Consider the following 15,317-nt stretch of genomic DNA (forward strand, 5'->3'; position numbering starts at 1 on the left):
ACCCTTCTTCGCCTTCCTTTGCTCGGCCTAATTGGCTGAAATATCGCCTGACAAATCTTGAGGAAAATTTCATTTCCGAATACTGGTGTACTTTTAGTTTCCTTCATAACTCCATGAACCATAATGCATCTCTATAATAAACCATAATGCAGCTCTATAATAAACCATAAAGCATCTCTATAATAAAATATAATGCATCTCTATAATAAACCGTAAAGTATTTCTATAATAAACCATAATGCAGCTCTATAATAAAACTTAAAGCATCTCTATAATAAAACATAATGCATCTCTATAATAAACCGTAAAGTATTTCTATAATAAACCATAATGCAGCTCTATAATAAACCATAATGATCTCTATAATAAAACATAATGCATCTCTATAATAAACCATAATGTATCTCTATAATAACCATAATGTATCTCTATAATAACCATAATGTATCTCTATAATAAACCATAATGTATCTCTATAATAAACCATAATGTATCTCTATAATAAACCATAATGTATCTCTCTAATAAACCATAATGTATCTCTATAATAAACCATAATGTATCTCTATAATAAACCATAATGCATCTTTTTAATAAACCATAATGCATCTTTATAATAAACCATAATGCATCTTTATAATGAACCATAATGCATCTCTATAATAAACCATAATGCATCTCTATAATAAACTATAATGCATCTCTATAATAAACTATAATGCATCTCTATAATAAATTATAATGCATCTCTATAATAAGCCATAATGCATCCCTATAATAAGCCATAATGCATCTTTTTAATAAACCATAATGCATCTTTATAATAAACCATAATGCATCTTTATAATGAACCATAATGCATCTCTATAATAAACCATAATGCATCTCTATAATAAACTATAATGCATCTCTATAATAAATTATAATGCATCTCTATAATAAGCCATAATGCATCCCTATAATAAGCCATAATGCATCCCTATAATAAGCCATAATGCATCCCTATAATAAGCCATAATGCATCCCTATAATAAGCCATAATGCATCCCTATAATAAGCCATAATGCATCCCTATAATAAGCCATAATGCATCCCTATAATAAGCCATAATGCATCCCTATAATAAGCCATAATGCATCCCTATAATAAGCCATAATGCATCCCTATAATAAGCCATAATGCATCCCTATAATAAGCCATAATGCATCCCTATAATAAGCCATAATGCATCCCTATAATAAGCCATAATTATATGCATCCCTATAATAAGCCATAATTATATGCATCCCTATAATAAGCCATAATACATCTCTATAATAAACCATAAAGCATCTCTATAATAAACCATAATGCATCTCTATAATAAACCATAATGAATCTCTATAATAAACCATAATGTATCCCAATAATAAACCATAATGTATCCCAATAATAAACCATAATGTATCCCAATAATAAACCATAATGTATTCCAAAAAATAAACCATAAATACAAGTTAATATTAAAAATATGATACTCTGACCCTATTAACTGTCGTAAATTTTTGTCATTCTCCCTAAATAAAATAAATACACTATGGTTGTGATTAAATATAATTGCTGTAAACCGCTCGATCTCGACCTTCAAAAAATTGCCGTCTTTTAAATTGGAAATTTAAAAAAATTGCGGAATTTAGTGTATACTCAATAATTTCATTGATTTTAAAATAAGTTCACCTTTCTAGTCTACTTTAAAAATTTAAAAAAGTAACAGTGTGATGTAACCTTCTCGATACAAGGGTTTAGTGTAATCTAGCGGTACCGCTATTGAGCGTATGGGAATATTTAATATTATTCTTATTGTTAAATAACTATTACCATAAATGTATGATATTGTAACATAAGTGTGACACTTCCTATTCTTCACAAGCAAAAGCTTTACTGGGAGCTATTCACAAGACAGACTGCATTACGGGCTTCGTCGCCGTTTTGCTAACGCGTCACACGTAGCCTTTGACAGCGCCTCGCTGTGGGATATTTTCTTCTTGTGATGACGTCATTCCGTTACTAGCTCTCAGTAAAATATTCCCCAAAGCGACAAGCGCATGGAAAAATATTATAGACTTATGCTTTTACGAGTAGTCTAAGGTAACATAATTTAATTTTGAATCCAGTTGCTTATATCTCGGGTGAACCGAAAATATGTAGCCCTAGCTAAGCTGAATCTGTAATCAGTTATTACGAAATCACTAATACAGTGAAAGTTACAGGCTTTAGGGTTGTAAATGGTTTTCAATAAATTTATTTAATGATTTTTATCATTTTCTGACTGTTAAACGTGTTGTGTGCTGACAAATTGATTAATAGTGCGAGTAAACTCCATTTTAAATTAATTTTAATTAAATTAAATTTCAAATTAAGTTCAAGTTAGTTTGCTCTGATTTGACATTGCTAGATAGTCTAGTTTTGTAATTTAAATCAATGTTTTTTTAAAATAACCTTGACAGGATTGTATACTAACTACGGCAATCAGTCAAGTGGGATTGTATATTTAATCATCCGTCATCTCGATTGGCAAAACACGTTGCAACCTAATGTTGGCCAATATTGGGTTGTAGGGGTCGGTTCCAGTTGGAAATTTACTTCCTAAAGGTCATTAACATTGAATTTGTAATCTCATTGGGTAATATTAAAAAAAAAATATTTCATACAATATTTTTTGACAGTGGTTGACAAAGTATTTCGCAAATAAAAGATGTAATGTTATTTTATTTCTCGATAAATAATCATGAATAAAACACTAGAAAGTTGTTCTTTTTGATAAATTATTATCGATGGATATTTTAATGCTCGTAATTGGCATCTATGATCTAGCATTTTACCTCTAAATAGTTCTTGAGAAATTATTTTCTGTCGTGTTCTATAGATACTTTGTGATATTATTTGTGTTTGGTGCTATCAATAATGGATTTATTTATGTGGTTAGCGCTTTCACCTCGCACCAAGAGGAGCTGGGTTCGATCCCTTTGTAAAAACTCAGAACCACTCCTTCCGCGTAGAGTGCGCAAGTCAGGGTGGTTGATTTAAATCCGATTTTTTTTTATTTTTTTTTTATTGATTTTTTAAGGCTAAATAATTTGAGTGCAGCGATAACGTAAACTATATTTTAAATTAATCTTTATTAAATTGAATTACTAATAATAATAAAATTGAATTGAATTTGTGACACTTTCAAATATATGAATAAGAATTAGGGTCAGGTTGTCTAGGGGTATTAAATGATCCTAAAATAAAGTGTCAGCATTAGAGATAATACACACGTGGTTTAATGAAACGATCAAATTAATATTACGTTGGTAACCAAGTACAAATATAAAAGTTATTGCCCCACTAATGAAGACAGTTTATGGAACATGGCTCTTGTTTAAACGTGTTGTTCCTGGGCTCCATAACGAAACGCGGAACGCGATACATTAATGCGTAAACTATTCGGACGCGAATTAAAGTTGTCGCCGACACATTACTCGTTTCGTTTACCGCGAAACAGTAAGATGGAAAATCACGAACTGGGGGACCGGCGAGCCGATCGCCATTGTCACGAAGGAGCGAGAGGACAAGTTGTGGTCATCTTCGGGTCGAGAGAACAAGAGAGAGAAGGTTTACGCACGTGGCCCTATTTAAGATCTTCGTGTGCCATCGCTACTACGGGACAAAGAATATAAAGCCCAGGAATGGAAAGTGTAATCTTATTGGGTGCGGGTCTCGGTTGACGGAGGAACTTCCGGTAATAGAAATTATCGTCTGCTCTAAATTCTTCGGCGTGCAATAGTGAAAGGCCTAGGTGTAGTGAGATCCTTCTTGGTAGTGACTAGTGAGTAACTGACTACAATCAAAATAATGTCGGAAGTTAATGGTAAATACATGAGTTATTTTTAAAATATACTTACATTTACTTATAAATATTTTTTTTAACTTAGATGTGAGTGCTGCTTGTAAAATTGCATTAAAATGCACTCTCAACATGATGGATATTCATGCTAATGACTACAGTAATTTAAATGCTGTGTCTAATTTCTTAAAAGAATTGTTTATTTTGAATAATGAAGCCATTTCCTTGTCATTATTTAATTTTTTTTATTCTCTTCTCACTGAAGAGATTAAGTCTAGTAAAAGTCGGGAGGACTATTTTCTTCAAACACACAAAGTATGTTTAAACGAAGAAGTGAAATTAAGGTTAAAGTCTATTTTGGAAAACTTTGATACATTCAAACAGATGTCATGTAATTGCCAAAAATTTTGTCAAAATCTTCTTTTGCAAGACTTTTTCCAGAAGCTAATGTTAGAAATGAGAATTGGGGTTGCACAATCAGTTTCAAAAAGTAAAAAGCAAGAAGAAAAAGAAATAAAAATCAGGGAAGAACTAAATCTACCTTTAGAGAAATGGAATTCAAATTGTTCAGCAAAACCAAATAAAAATTTGGATACATTGCACTATGTTGCAGGGTTTATCTTGAAAAGGCTGTCTGAGAAAAAGTGCCCCCAAAATATTATCAAAGTATTAATTAAGGATAAAAATGCTACTGACTGTGATACGTCAAATGAAAAGGTAACTGAAAACTTCGAAGAGTGGACTCGTGCGCTAGACAGAGGCAAATTAATGATAGCTACTGATGAGTGCTTAAACTTTTTTATGAAAATGAAAGACATTTGTGATAATTTTTATACATACGACCTATCAAAACTGAGAGGTGAAAAAATTAAAGATCAAGCAAAGTTAGCAATAGAACAAGAACTAATGGTTGATTGGCAACAATTAACCAATGGAGACATCAAATGGTTCACCAAAGTGATAGATGTTTTTCTTAATACTAGAGGAAAAGTTCTCGTTAAAGATGTCAAAGAGAACTTTCAATTTGATAATAAAGAATCAATTAGAAGAAAATTTTCATTAAGGAAAGCGCTTAAAGAAAATTCAAAACAAGGAAAGGAAAACTCCCCAATTAAAAAAGTTCCTAAATTACACTCCCCAATTAAAAAAGTTCCTAAATTAAATGGGCCATGTGTAAAACCACCACCATCAACAAGTACAAACTTGTCAGCTACTTGTAGCCAATATGTTGAAAGCACAAAAAATGATTATAGTTTTCTAAATGCTGACCCAGATGCAGATCTGTTCCTCCAATATATTTAATAAGTTCCTCAATGCAATAAATTTTTTTACAAATTATGAATTCAGTTTTGTATTCCCACCAATTGCTTCTAGGACCAGTCCTTTTAGTGATTTAAGTTTATCAATATTACATTGATATTGCCATACAGATGGATTACTATTTCTTCCACCCGCAGCCCTGTGACGCCCAAACTCTTGTTCTAAAACATCTTGGTTTAAATGTTGAGTTAGGACATATGAAGCTCCCTTGTTGATTAGGAATTTAACGATTGACGATGTTGATAGAGCTGGTATTTAAAAAAAAATAAAGTTAAAATAAAATCTTTACACATTATTAATAATAACGTACCTGTCATTTTCAGTCCCTCGATAGTTTCACGAGTGAGTAACATGTTTAATCTTTCTGACTTGGAAAAATCACCTGGTCTGGCAAAAACTTCTTTTTCCCAATTATTCAAATAATCCACAAAGTCAAGTTCTAACCACTAAGAGAGGGAGATAAAAAAATTGTTTCAGTGTTTATGTTAGTAAGTACAATATATTTAATAAAAATTACCTTTAATCTAATATCATCCCCTGAACGATAAGGTGCTTTATCTTCTTTTAAGTATCGAGACGCTTCTGTGCAGTTCTTTACATTACACAAGTCAAAGAATTTATTAAAAATTCTCAAAAATGCTACGGTTTCTTTATATTTTTCTTTGTCCTTTTTATACACCACCTCTATTGCAGAAGCAACAGTTTCACTTAGGACCTGTGTTGCATAAGATACCTGAGAAAGAGTAAAATTATAGTAATATCATTTGAGTATAATTATTATCTTTGTTGTTACCTTCATTTTAGCTTGATTAGTCAGAAAAACATGAGAGTAGGTTAACTTTGGTACATGCTTAAACTCTCCTTTGTCTCTTAGTAGTGTGTAATACAACTTAAAAATAACTTTTGCGTTAATGTGTTCTCCATTTTTCCACATTTTTCTTGTATGAGAAAACAATGCATTTCTAACTGTCTTCATTAAATGTGGTGCATCCGATAAGAAATAAATTGGGCGATCCTCATCCAGGGAGTATAAATTATGGGTAAAATGAACATTTTCATTTGCTTCACCAAAATGCGTGCGGCACATTCTAAAAAATTTCCTGTTTGTTGAAGCTCCGTCAGCAACTATGGCAAGAATTCTGAAGCCATAGGCTTCCAGTCTCCTAATTGCTTCCCAAATTATGGAATATAAAGCACTAGATGTGGCGGTTGTTGTTGGAAAGTGGGCGAAAGGAATTTTAAAACTCGTTGTAATCCCTCTAAGCATCAGTTGGAGAACATGAGTAGCAAGTGGGGGAGTGGAAGAACCTTTCTCATTTTGTTCAATGTCGTCGAGCTTATTATGTTCTGGTGAAATGTCTTTAAACCCAGTTAGCAATCCAGTATTCTTATGGCAAACCAAATCTGGTTTTACATCAGCTTCATCTACGAGTAATACAAAGTATTTTTGATGTTCTTCAAGTTCATGAAGCCCCGTTTCTTTAACCATTTCAATCAATTTTTCAGTGTTAAATCCACTGGCATTATCTACAGTATGGCTGTGGTTGTAAAGTGTTCTTGTTGTAGGCATTGGTATGATCTTGGATTTTCTCATAATTTCATACGCTGCTTTGGACTTGTTTTTCATGTAGCAACACCAATTTAAAAATCCACGATCCCACCTCATGCCGTACTTTGAAGTTGTCATTGTTTTAATCTGTTCTTTCAACACAATAGAAGTAAATGAATCTTCCTCCTCCATTTGAAGTTTTGCTCTACATAAATTTTCAATTAACTGTCTCTTTTTTTCTGTTTTTCTTATCTCTATAACTTTCTTTGTAGAAATCTTCACAGCGGTTTTGGCTCTTAAACTTTTAGCAGCAGCCCGAAGCCTCATTTGTCTTAAAGTTCTTCTATAGGCAGTACACTCTGAGCAACGTTTCTGAGTTTTATTAAACTTGAGGAAACGTGCGCAGCTTGTACTATGAACTGATTTAAGTCTATCATTGTAGAAGCCTTTTTTTCTGCTCCTTTTTTTCTCACATGTACTCTTTATCCTAAAACATTCTACCAAATCTTTATCTGTATTTCCAAGACACAATTTAAATTCATCCACTTTACTTAAAAGGTTCGTAATATCAGCGTTACACGTAATATCAAAATTTTGGCAAATTTTTTCAGCAGGAAAATTGGTGCCCAAAACATTAATGCCAAAGTGAAATTTTGGTTCAAAATCAAATATACACTCTACCACTTTCAGATGGTTATGATGTTTTGAAAAAATTACAGTCATATCGGATATTTCCATAGCCCAACCTGAAGGTGGTAATAAAGTAGCAGCTCCCATGTTGACATTCGAATGAACCGCTGGAATCTTTAAATTAAAAAAACTCAGTTTACATATTTGTTAAATATAATAAATTAATTTAGCTTATCCTACCTCTAATTTCCGAGTAGTAGTACTAGTTAAGTCTTCTATGAATAGTTCTTTGCGTTTCCAACGTAGCGATTTATTCTTAGGTGTGTCAGTAACAGTTAGGTTTGATGAAGTGATTGTTTCATCATCACCTTGGTTTGATGGCGTAGGTGTTTTGTTAGAACTGCTACTTGGCAATGTTGGAGTTTTAAACATGCTTGGAGTTAAAACATCTCTCAGCGGAATGGGATCTGGATTATCAGGGGTTGGCCCTTGAAATCCATGGAAATGTCTAGAGCAAATGTGACTCCATTTACTGATGCTTGCAATTGAAAGATCTTTCCTCCCACAGGCTAAAATCCATTTTGAACAACGCTCAGGTTCAGTTTTTGGAGAAGGAAATTTTATGAAGAAAACTCCTGGTGCTCCATTCACTGTTTTTGTTTTAGGATTCTCTGTAGATTTGCAGGGCCCATAATAGCAATTTTTTACCATTATGACTGAATAAAATGAATGAATTAATTAATACTGTTAAATACGTACAAAAAATTATTTTAAACAATAATTCTCACTTTTTGGGTGATGTCCAAAAACTATTTGTTATCATTTAACGTAATACAATGATAGTAGTAAAAAATCAGTTTTAATTGTAAAAACATTACAGAGATAATAGTAGAAAATTACAATTATAAGGTTAATTATAATAATAAAATAATTTGATATTAAGAACCGCTGTGTTAAAAAAACTGTAACGTCTTACACTAGCAGACCGCACGAAACATCAGAAACCGTTTTAAAAACTAGCCAATCAAGTAAACCGGAAATAAGCCCGTCAACCTAGCCTGCCTTTGGAGACGAGCAACAAAAAAATTGCACTAGAGGGAGCTACACTTTCCATTCCTGGGCTTTATATTCTTTGTACGGGATCTAAAACAGTCTTCCCAAAACTCGAGAGTTGCTACAGGTGAAGCAATACTCCGCGAGAGTCGAACGCGCACTTGGGGAAAACCATGGCCAACCGATGTATTAAAACACGGGGGACACCCATAAATATGTATAAAGTTCAATATACGAATTATTTTCGTTACACATTTTCTCTGACCTGAAATTTGTAAAGAACATGCTCTTGTACATTTTCATAAATACATTGAAGTATAATAGTGATTTAAATCAAATAATTTTTTAAATCGCGATTTAAATTAGACAACCCTGGTGCATGTTATCTCACCATAATAACTTGTTGAGGTTAGCGGTAATAGTAAGTGTAGGGAGCTGTTGGCTCGCGTGTAACCCGGCCACCTGAATTAAGGCATTAAAAGTCGCTCGATGATATGGTGATTATGATAATTAATTTTAATAATCATAAAATGTTGAAGTTATTTTAAGCTTTTATAATTCGTGGTTTGTCAGTATGCCCTTCCCCTTATCCGTCAATCAATTCAGGTCGGTATCTCATTGGTTCCCTAAAACGGACTAGGGGTGCACCGATATGAGTACAGCCGATATGGGCCGATACCGGTATTAGAAAAATATTTTCAGAAAAACATACAAAAATAGGAAAATTCTTGATTAACTAAGGATAATATTTAATTTGATTGGCCGCGCCACGTACTCCAGAAGTTAGATCATACTTTTTTTAGACAGGGGGTTACGAGTGTAAACCAATAAAAAACAATGATATGCTCTTGTAAATATTTTTTCACGAAAATTTTTAATTAAATGGTATGACAGTGTACTGAACCGCCTTTTACAATGATTTTATCTTATACACTACTGTTGTGATAGATAACGATATTGGAAAAATAAACCGATATATCGGTGCATCCCTAAAACGGACGACTTCGAACGCCATTAAATTGCAATGTGGTGCTGTCAGTTCTGTTTTAAGACGTTTGTAGGCCCTATTTCTCAGAAGAAATATTTTAATTGACTTTTTTATACTCATTAATTTCCGTGGACCCAATTGAAATTCCGTAGGCCCTGGGCAAAGTGCCCATTGGATAAAACAGCCCTGGGTAAAGTTTTTCTTTCCCTTCTTTGGGGCCGTTGAGAAACTAGACCATAAGGACCCTCGCCCTCAAGAGTAAATAAAAAGTTTGTCGTATCCTAGACTTTAAAATTAAATGAACTATATTTAATTTGAAATACCGGATGTTCCGTGTTCTGTTATTTCGTAGCGTAGAAAATATAGAAGAGGGATAGCAGCTATAGCTTTGGTGAAACCAAAATAAAAAGATCTCGAGGTTCTAAAGCCGAGGGCCGGAATCCATACCTCTACTTGGATGCTTATCCTGCCGTATCGCGTATGGTAAGAGCACTCTGACGGCTTTGGCCCCGCCTACGAGATAAAAATCGCCTCTGCGCGCTCCCGTCTCACGTAGTTGTTTGTTAAGCTGGTTTCACACTCGACGGAAAATATGCCGGAAAGACGATAATAAACGCAGAGCTGAAAATTGATTCCCATTCGATATACCGCTAACGTTCAACTTTACGCTGCTAATTTTCCGTCGTGTGGGAAACCAGCTTTAAGTTAACATAGTGACGTCAAAAAACCGTCAGCCACATCGAGACGAAAATCTGCCGCGATAAGCATTCCTAGTAGAGGTATGGATTCCTGCTGAGGGTTGACATAAAAACAAATATGGAAAGGCCTCTTACAGTTAGTATTATCGTGAAGTTGTCATTACTATAGACTGAGGTTTGTGTCTTCCCCTTGACGTCGCGGCCGTCGCCCCATCAGACCCTGTCTTGGGCCACGAGAAAAACATTTGAAACTTTACTTTTTAATTTTTATTCATTTAATCGTTGCGTATGAAAGCCCGTGTAATTTAGTTCGCCAATTCTGGCCACTAGGCTCTCTTGTATCTGGGAAAAGTCAGGTAAATATCAAGGAAATTCTAAAAAATTGTGAAATATCTAGGAAATTCCCATAATCTAGTAAACAAGTCAGGGAAATATCAAGGAAATTCTAAACAATTGTGAAATACAATCGGTGAAATATCTAGGAAATTCCCATAATCTAGTAAACAAGTCAGGGAAATATCCAGTAAATTCTAATATTTAGAAAACAAATCAGGGAAAAATCCAGTTAATTCTAATATTTTAGAAAACAAATCGGAAATATCCAGTTAATTCTAATATTTTAGAAAACAAATCAGGGAAATATCCAGTTAATTCTAATATTTTAGAAAACAAATCAGGGAAATATCCAGTTAATTCTAATATTTTTGAAAACAAATCAGGGAAAAATCCAGTTAATTATAATATTTTAGAAAACAAATCAGGGAGATATCCAGTTAATTCTAATATTTTAGAAAACAAATCATTGAGATATCCAGTTAATTCTAATATTTTAGAAAACAAATCAGGGAAATATCCAGTTAATTCTAATATTTTAGAAAACAAATCAGGGAAATATCCAGTTAATTCTAAAATTTTAGAAAACAAATCAGGGAAAATCCAGTTAATTCTAATATTTTAGAAAACAAATCAGGGAAATATCCAGTTAATTCTAATATTTTAGAAAACAAATCGGGGAAATATCCAGTTAATTCTAATATTTTAGGAAACAAATCAGGGAAATATCCAGTTAAGTCTAATATTTTTGAAAACAAATCAGGGAAATATCCAGTTAAGTCTAATATTTTTGAAAACAAATCAGGGAAATATCCAGTTAAGTCTAATATTTTAGAAAACAAATCAGGGAAAATCCAGTTAATTCTAATATTTTAGAAAACCAATCAGGGAAATATCCAGTTAATTCTAATATTTTTGAAAACAAATCAGGGAAAAATCCAGTTAATTATAATATTTTAGAAAACAAATCAGGGAGATATCCAGTTAATTCTAATATTTTAGAAAACAAATCATTGAGATATCCAGTTAATTCTAATATTTTAGAAAACAAATCAGGGAAATATCCAGTTAATTCTAATATTTTAGAAAACAAATCAGGGAAATATCCAGTTAATTCTAAAATTTTAGAAAACAAATCAGGGAAAATCCAGTTAATTCTAATATTTTAGAAAACAAATCAGGGAAATATCCAGTAAATTCTAATAATTTAGTAAACAAATCAGGTAAATATCCAGTAAATTCTAATATTTAGAAAACAAATCAGGGAAATATCCAGTTAAGTCTAATATTTTTGAAAACAAATCAGGGAAATATCCAGTTAAGTCTAATATTTTAGAAAACAAATCAGGGAAAATCCAGTTAATTCTAATATTTTAGAAAACCAATCAGGGAAATATCCAGTTAATTCTAATATTTTTGAAAACAAATCAGGGAAAAATCCAGTTAATTATAATATTTTAGAAAACAAATCAGGGAGATATCCAGTTAATTCTAATATTTTAGAAAACAAATCATTGAGATATCCAGTTAATTCTAATATTTTAGAAAACAAATCAGGGAAATATCCAGTTAATTCTAATATTTTAGAAAACAAATCAGGGAAATATCCAGTTAATTCTAAAATTTTAGAAAACAAATCAGGGAAAATCCAGTTAATTCTAATATTTTAGAAAACAAATCAGGGAAATATCCAGTAAATTCTAATAATTTAGTAAACAAATCAGGGAAATATCCAGTAAATTCTAATATTTAGAAAACAAATCAGGGAAATATCCAGTTAAGTCTAATATTTTTGAAAACAAATCAGGGAAATATCCAGTTAAGTCTAATATTTTAGAAAACAAATCAGGGAAATATCCAGTTAATTCTAAAATTTTAGAAAACAAATCAGGGAAAATCCAGTTAATTCTAATATTTTAGAAAACAAATCAGGGAAATATCCAGTTAATTCTAATATTTTAGAAAACAAATCGGGGAAATATCCAGTTAATTCTAATATTTTAGGAAACAAATCAGGGAAATATCCAGTTAAGTCTAATATTTTTGAAAACAAATCAGGGAAATATCCAGTTAAGTCTAATATTTTTGAAAACAAATCAGGGAAATATCCAGTTAAGTCTAATATTTTAGAAAACAAATCAGGGAAAATCCAGTTAATTCTAATATTTTAGAAAACCAATCAGGGAAATATCCAGTTAATTCTAATATTTTAGAAAACAAATCGGGGAAAAATCCAGTTAATTCTAATATTTTAGAAAACAAATCAGGGAAATATCCAGTTAATTCTAATATTTTAGAAAACAAATCAGGGAAATATCCAGTTAATTCTAATATTTTTGAAAACAAATCAGGGAAAAATCCAGTTAATTATAATATTTTAGAAAAAAAATCATTGAGATATCCAGTTAATTCTAATATTTTAGAAAACAAATCAGGGAAATATCCAGTTAATTCTAATATTTTAGAAAACAAATCAGGGAAATATCCAGTTAATTCTAAAATTTTAGAAAACAAATCAGGGAAAATCCAGTTAATTCTAATATTTTAGAAAACAAATCAGGGAAATATCCAGTTAATTCTAATATTTTAGAAAACAAATCGGGGAAATATCCAGTTAATTCTAATATTTTAGGAAACAAATCAGGGAAATATCCAGTTAAGTCTAATATTTTTGAAAACAAATCAGGGAAATATCCAGTTAAGTCTAATATTTTTGAAAACAAATCAGGGAAATATCCAGTTAAGTCTAATATTTTAGAAAACAAATCAGGGAAAATCCAGTTAATTCTAATATTTTAGAAAACCAATCAGGGAAATATCCAGTTAATTCTAATATTTTAGAAAACAAATCGGGGAAAAATCCAGTTAATTCTAATATTTTAGAAAACAAATCAGGGAAATATCCAGTTAATTCTAATATTTTAGAAAACAAATCGGGGAAATATCCAGATAATTCTAATATTTTAGTCAAATATCCCGGAAGTTCCTATATATTATGGAAATATAAGAGAGATGCCCATAGTTTAGTAAACAAATCGGGGAAATATCTAGTTAATTATAATATTTTTTTAAACAAATAAGGGAAATATCCAGTTAATTCTAATATTTTAGTAAACAAGCGATGGAAATATCGGTAGGAAAATTTTGAAACCTGCAAATGTCGTGTCCACCTTACTTAATCTGTCATCTCACTAAATATTCAAGTAATTGTTGACGTTTGATTCGCTAATGCCGGTAGTATAAACTGCGTGAGAAAGTTTATAGACCTTTTGTTCGTGATTTCCTCTGTTTTAACCACAATTACGTGGCGCCACCTGGGGTAAACATTGGATCAGGGCTGTGTATTTTAAATCAAGTAACTTTTTTAAACAAAAATTGAGGTATCATAGATGATAAATTGAATGGGATAATGGAAATGTACGAAAGTAGGTTATCTAGTTATGTAATTTCAAATTTATTAATTTATAATTAAATATTTAATTAAGGTTAATTGAAATTTTAGTTTAAATTTCCTCTTCACTCGAATTATTAATCAAATTGTTGAGAAAAAAAAACAAAAAATAGTTTTAAATCAAATCGAGAACTAAGTAAAATAAGAATAATCAGCTATGTTAATACACTAGGCATCACCTTAGGCCTAGTGCTACAAGCTGGGATCGAACCAGGCTCCTCTTGCTGCGAGGCGAAAGTGCTACCTGTCCCAAAATTCCTGCCATCATTGTTTAATGTTAATTTATAAATGCTACTAGGAAATTTACATTCAATTTTACTTCATTGTTGATTCGTATACAACGTTTATACGATAAATTCTTCGTTTGATAGTTCTTTCAACTATATTTAACTATTAACTATCGTAAACATACCTACGACCAGGATCTGGTTAGGGAAAAATTATTTACGAATATCCAGATTAAGCCGAATTTTTGCCTTGTACATAAATTGTCAGTCAATACGATCTTCCTTCAATCTTTGTTTTCGCTAAACCAGTTTTTTTTTCGCCCACATATTTCCCCGTACAATATTTCTTTATGTTCCATTATTTTAAACTATATATATACAACTTTGTCCGAAATTTTCCTCAAATTTCGTTATCCCCTCGCATTATTAAAGCGATCGTTTCAAAACTCAGCTACGAACGGCGTTAGGTCTTCCCGCTGCCCAAGTTGATCGCATTTACGTAATTTAGGATATATTTTTTTTTTTATTGAAGCTAATTCAGCGTTGCCAGACGTACGATAATTATCGCACATCGAAATATTTTGGGCATACTATAATTTTCATGGCGTACGATATCGTACCATTATTTCTATAATTCTGCCTCAATGTACGATAATTTTTAAATTTTTTGAAAAACCTACGAACTATTTCAATTTTATTATTCATTTATATAACTTCTACTTAAAAATGAATGATATTCATTTATATAACTATACATTTTCTGCCGAACGTGCTGCGTAGTCCCGAGTGCGAGTTTATTACTCCTAGCTGTCAAATTTTTTTTTAAACATTTTTAAGCAATATTAAGTTCATTTAATAATGATAATAGGCATTTGGTTTATTTCCCAGAAATAAAACTCCTGTAGTGCTTTCAAAAAAATCATCTAAATTCAACGCAATAGTTCTTTTTATAAAATAACCTTGGCCATCTTATTGAAATGTTGCCTCCCCGATTCGGCTGTGGATCCGTTTTCTCTCCCACTAAAGAGTTTATGAACTCATTCTTAGGCATTGGCTGAACTATTCCAGGGCAACATTTCAACAAGATGGGCAAGCGTAAAGACATTTTATAAAATCAACTATTACGTATGAATTCAAATTTAGCGTCGAAAAGAAGAAACGATAATCTTTTGGCCTAGAGCGATAATTTAATATTTTCGA

At 31.7% G+C, this 15,317-nt stretch overlaps 1 protein-coding gene across 1 annotated transcript in view; it reads left to right on the top strand.

Moving 5' to 3' along the window:
- Rala (Ras-like protein A) overlaps positions 1-15,317 on the top strand; it is a 65,477-nt gene that overhangs the window by 14,101 nt on the left and 36,059 nt on the right. The window lies entirely within an intron of this gene.

This window comes from Leiobunum rupestre, chromosome 10 (assembly GCF_980474605.1).
Source record: "Leiobunum rupestre chromosome 10, qqLeiRupe1.1.hap1, whole genome shotgun sequence".
NCBI lineage: Eukaryota > Metazoa > Arthropoda > Arachnida > Opiliones > Sclerosomatidae > Leiobunum > Leiobunum rupestre.